Raw genomic sequence first — 6,405 nt, forward strand, 5'->3', positions numbered from 1 at the left:
TCATTTCAACCTCTGTGTAATTCAAACACTGTTTGAAACGATGATTTGGGTTTCTCTGTATGACACATAAAGATGTCTAGTTAAAAGGTGAATTCGGCAGTAGGAGAGAAGATAAATTCCACATTTTTGACAGAGATGTACCCACAGTCTGTGTGCAGTGCCACTGCTGCATGTGCAATATGCACAATACATGCAGGATGCAGCACTAATATAATCAGTATAAGACAATGTGATTGGATGTGTCACTCAGCTGAATCAAATTATCTAGCCTACAAGTTTAAATTTATTTTATTTTAATTTAATGAAAAATTTAATCCATGTGTCTTATCAGAGTTTACTTACAGCCTGTGCAAATTGATTTTTGGTAAACAGCATTAGAAGATGTAAGCTATGTATTAATTTGGACATTATATCATTGCATACACAAGCTTGTTGCCAATTATTTACTTATTGTACACATAAAACTTATTCTTAAAAAAATATTGATATTTTCTGCATTTTCAATTTGTGTATTGTTTAAGATTTCAAACCACATCTGTTGGAGAACTACTACATGTCACAATCTCTCCTGGGACCAAGAGTTCTCCTTGCTGAAAGTCAGTGTAAGAAGCTTCATAAATCACTCTTGAGTCCCACTCTGGGGTTGGATTTTTTATTAGTCCGAGTTTCGCTTTCATCGTGATTCCCTAAAAGTGATCATGAGACTGTTGATAAATGCTGTAGGAGCCCAGAGTTAGCAACATTTCAGCTTCTGATGACAACTGTGGGGTTGAGTTTTTGAATGTTGGACTCGTAACAAATAAATGTTTATTTCATGAACTTTCTTAAACTTTAATGGTTGCTTATTCAGTCATAAATATTTTATCTTACAGAGAAGAGTTTAGGATTTGAAAGCAAGTTTTCAGGTGCTTTAAACACTGGATTTGACAGAGCTGAGACCACAGCACTTAAATGCTAACCTGCAGGGTCGTGTGCTGGATTAAGGCTTGAGTCTATCAGGACGCAGGGGTTTGAATACCACCTCTGCCATCTGTTCAGGTAATACTCTGTATTCAGGGATATTGTCACATATGAGTAGGTTAATGTTTAGCAATGAATGTCATATTCTTTTAACCAATTTAAAATTCAAAATAAAATGCTGCTTTTAAAATTGACCTTTAAAGTGTATGTTGTGCCCCTATTTATATTGTGGGCCCTTGTACATTTGTCATAATATAATTAGAGTGCTACTATATTTTCATTAGACTGTGTGAATCAAATCTTTCTTTCACACTGCAGCACTTACATTTTGCTGTCAAACATGATCTCTGCTGTAAAAAGAGGACAAAAGACAGGAAGAGATTTCATTCGGACAAAGAAAGACATGATGATATAATAAAACAACACCACTAAAGTAGGCTTGACATCAATACTGCATCACTATTGTTGTTACAAAAAGATAACCACTCAATCATAACAGTGGGATGGCATGAGAGACAGAACAAGGCTGGGAGTCAGAGAGAAAGAATGAAAAGGGTACAAGAGAGAAGAGATTAAAATTGAAAGGATGGGTGACTTTGTTTTCATGCTGCACAAGTTTGCCAAATTTGATGGACCATATGCTGTCGAAAATCCCCCAGACCATTGCAACGAGCATTTTCTCCAATCAATCATCCATGATGTCTTTGAACTGCGGACAAGCTTGATTTTTATTTTCGGACAAAATTGAAAGTAAGGGAGAGGTGATCAATGATTACAGTTGAGGACACTATCCAAGGTAGGAAGAAGATTTCAGACGTCTTTCATCATTCATAGTTAGACATTAGCTGAGACCGCCAGCAAATGCTGACATTCTGTTCTGGGTCTACCTTTCCCTATTTTTCAGTCTTCAGCCTTAATGTCAATGCTCCAGTAGCCACTCACCCACATCATCATAAACACTAATGTATGGCATAGAAGTCTATTTTCAACAGGGTGTCTAAAGAGTCATGAAATACAGTACTGGCCACACATGCTGTAGCTATTTAACTGGCCCAGTTAAACAGACCATTCTGCGTCTAAACCATTTTAGCTTGAAATTGGCAGGACAGTTTTAAAGTTGTGCAAATACAGTGTAAAGAAAAGACAAAACAGTGCAAAGACAAACAGGGCAAAGAAGACAAAATACTACAAAACAAGACAAAACAATGCTAAGACAAGACAAAACTGTGCAAAGACAAGACAAAACACTGTAAAGAGAACAAAATGGTGCAAAGAAGACAAGAGCGCAAAGAAGATGAAATAGCTGAAAGACAAGGCAAAACAGTGCAAAGACTTGACGAAACTATTCAAAGACAAAACTGTTCAAATACAAAACAAAACTGTTCAAACACATGACAAAACAGTGCAAAGACAAGAGAGAATAGTGCAAAGAAAAGACAAAACAGTGCAAAGACAAGACAGAAACAATGTCTCCCTTACTCTTTTTTTTCAGTCTTCAACCTAAATGTCACCCACATCATCATAAACACCAATGTAGGACATGGCTATCTATTTTCAACAGGGTGTCCAAAAAGTCTTGAAATACAGTGACAGTGCAATACTGGCCACACATGATGCATGATTTAACGATAATAATGAATACTGACCATTGAGGTAGAGTGGTTTTGGTATGGTATTTGGTATTTGGAATGTGTGCATTTGAAATAGTTAGCCTGACAAGACAAAACCAGTGTAAAGAGGACAAAATAGTGCAAAGAAGACAAGAGTACAAAGAAGTAAAAAGAGCTTAAAGGCAAGACAAAACTGTGCAAAGAAAAGACAAAACTATTCAAAGACAACACAAAACAGTGCAAAGACAAGAAAAAACTGTTCAAACAGTGCAAAGACAAAGCAAAACAGTACAAAGAATCAGTGCAATAATGTATACTGTAAACATTGTAAACATTTATCTGTGATGAACATTGAGCATTGAGAGTGGTTTTGGTAAAGTAGATGTGTGCATTTGAAATAGTTGGCCTGACTGCCACGGTGAAAAAGCCTTTCATATAAATAAATGTACATATTATTTCTCTGTGTGCTTTTTCCCCCAAAGAGTATGAAATACATGCAATTTACAGAACAGATCTACGTAGTGTTGTTAAAAAAATACAGTTGGAGAAAGTAATATTAAATTTTGGTATATTATAATGTCATAAATATCATCCCTCCATCACCTGATGCCATATTAATGATACGATAGTAGATAGTAGATAAAATCAAGGCTGACCTTTAAATTTACCATATTGACTTTTGGATTTGTGCCATCCACCCACAACTCCACCCACAGAACTTGAAATCCTTCCCCTGGAGAGGCAACTGGATCCCAACTGAAAGTCCCATGTATTCAATATTTTACCACACACACAGATGACTTTGCAGTTTTTTCATCACTAAAATGGTGATGAGTGGCACAACATCCATGAAGTGAAACTGAAGCCTTTTCCTTTATACATGTGATCCTGTAATGAGAGGAGTATCCACAGTGGAACTTCTGAATTCCGGGTAAATGGTGAAATTAATGGGGGCAAGTCTATTAGAGAACTGGAATGAAACCTAGGCACAAATTAACAAGTGTTTTTATTGCAATACATTGTACAAAGCTAATGGGATTGTTTTCCGTATTTTTAAAATGTAATGTTCTAGAAGGTGAAGGTCTGTCTTGTCACCTCTCTGTTAACTTTGCTAATTTATGCTCTTTACGTCTATTTTTTTGTACTTTTTGTGAATAATACTGGACAATGATAACATACTACTACAAGTCACTCAACAGGATAGGTAAATGGTCAACTCACCACTTTATAAACTCTCCTGCCAACTCTGCTACCTGTTGAGTTTTTCAAATGTAAACATCAGAGTAAACATCAAGGAAAAGGTGGAGGGTATAAACACCAGCTACCATCCTGACCACATGGACAAGCAAGACCATCTCTGCGTCCATCTCTGCATCCATCTCAACATTAGAGGAAACACTGAGGTAAACTTGGAGGGATTAGACACAAGCTTCGGTCCTGGCCACATGGATCTTCTCTGCCAAGCATTCTGCTAGCCAATGTACCAGAGTTGGATAATGAACTGGATGATCTCCATGCCCACATCAGTTTCAAACGGGATATCAGGAACTGTTATGCCCTTTGTTTCCCTTCCAAATCTTGGTTAAATCCTGGAATACCAGACAGTGCCATTCAACCAGGTGACTCTTTTTCTGTATACCCATCTGACAGAACAGAGGACTCTGGCAAGAAAAAAGGAGGATGCGTGTTCTTTATGGTGAATAAGGATTGGTGTGACAGTGGGAATATTAAAATGCTATCCTGTTCCTGCTCACCTGATCTGGAGTTATTGTTCATCAAATGCAGACTGCACTTTCTACCCTGGGAATATATTATATTGGTTATTATCACAGTGGTCTACATCCCACCACAGACGAGTGCAGAGACTGCCCTGTTGGATCTTTGTGAAGACTTGAACTGCTCACAGACCGGTAATCCTGATACTGTGCTCATGGTTGTCACAGACTTCAATCAGGCTAACCTTAAGAAGGTTACGCCTGACTTCTATCAACATATTGATCATGCCACAAAGGGAATAAACACTCTGGATCACTGCTCACCCTTCCTGAGAATGATGTCAGGTCAGGAGGGCTTTCAATTGTGTAAACACCAAGAAAGCAGCAGGACCAGATGGTATCAGTGGGTGGGTCCTCAAACTATGTGCGGACCAACTGGTGCTGGTGTTCGCAATGATATTCAACCTGTTCCTGGCTCAGTCTGTCATACCCACATGCTTCAAGAAGTCCACCATCATTCCTGTGCCCAAGAAAACAAGACCAGCCTGCCTGAATGAATACCACCCAGTGGCACTCACCTCTGTGGTGATGAAGTACTTTGAACAGCTGGTCAAGGATTACATCTGCTCCCCACTACCCAGCACACTGGACCCACTACAGTTTGCCAACCGTACCAACCGATAAACAGAACACACCACAGCACACATCCTCCACAACACCCTATCTCACCTGGACAAGAAAGGAAGCTATGTGAGAGTGCTGTTCATTGACTACAGTTCAGCATTCAAAACCATAGTTCCATCCAGGCTTGTCACAAAGCTGAAGGACCTGGAATTAAACACCTCACTGTGCATGTGGATCCTTGACTTCCTGATGGGCAGACCCCTGGTGGTGAGGGTAGGTGGAAAAAACTCTTTTACCCTCATCCTTAACACCAGAGCACCCCAGGATTGTGTTTTGAGCCCCCTGCTGTAATCCCTGTACACGGATGACTATGTAGCCACTTTGACTCCATAACCATCATCAAGTTTGCTGATGACACAGCTGTGGTGGGCCTGTTCACAGATAAAAATGAAATGGCCTACCTGAAAGAAGTAGAGGACCTGACCCGCTGGTGGCAGGACAACAACCCACTCCTGAACATCAGCAAGACTAAGAGCTGATAGTGGACTTCGGGAAGAAGCAGGGAAGGAACTACACCCCCCTTATTATCAACCAGTCTTCAGTGGAGAGGGTAGACAGCTTCAAGTACCCTGGTGTCCACATCACTAAGAGCCTGACCTGGGTGCCGCATACTGAGTCAGTGGTGAAGAAAGGCAAGGCAGAGACTGTTTCTCCATCTGCGGTAAATATCCTTTAGGCAGGGTACAGCAGCACCTATTGTATGTTCAGCCAAACGAAAAACTCTTTGCAGGGCCATCACTGCTGTACCCTGCCTGAAGAATATTTACACCAGGCACTGCAAGAATGAGGCTAGTTCACACTTCACAAGAGTTAGCTTTCACAGATTAAAATGAACTAATTCACATTCATAGTCCCAAAAAATGAACTAGTTTGCATTAATTTCTTAAATTTTTTAAAATAAGCTGCTCTGAGCTATTATTTTTCAATAGAACCTCCTTCTACCCATCCATCCCCAGACTCCAATCATTGCCAGTGCCCGCTTCCCAAACTAAATGAATTACTGTATGCTGCTATAGAGTCACAGACAAGATTACTTTTAAAAGCCAAGAAAAAACAATGTGAGTATATGTTTTACCCCTTAAACAATGTGTTTTATTATGCAGAAAGTGAAAAAAGAGGTGCAGTAAAGGTATACTGTAGATGCAATGGAAATATTACTTAGCCTGCATGAACCAAATTATGCAGCAGTTCAAAAACATAAAATAGATTCATATGCTTCCAAGTGAGCTGGTACAGGCTCCACCACTGGCTTCATTACAGTTGCTAGCTGAAAGATGTGCTATTATTTCAGTTCTGCAGAGCACACAATTTAGAGAAAGCAATAATGGGAAAAAAGACCAGGCTCTGCATCTAAAAAAAACTCCACGAGAATATTCTAAACTGCAGTTACTGTGAACTCCAGAATCCAGAAGATGCCAAGTACCAACAAGATCCTA

This window comes from Thunnus maccoyii, chromosome 8, assembly GCF_910596095.1.
Source record: "Thunnus maccoyii chromosome 8, fThuMac1.1, whole genome shotgun sequence".
Taxonomy (NCBI): domain Eukaryota; kingdom Metazoa; phylum Chordata; class Actinopteri; order Scombriformes; family Scombridae; genus Thunnus; species Thunnus maccoyii.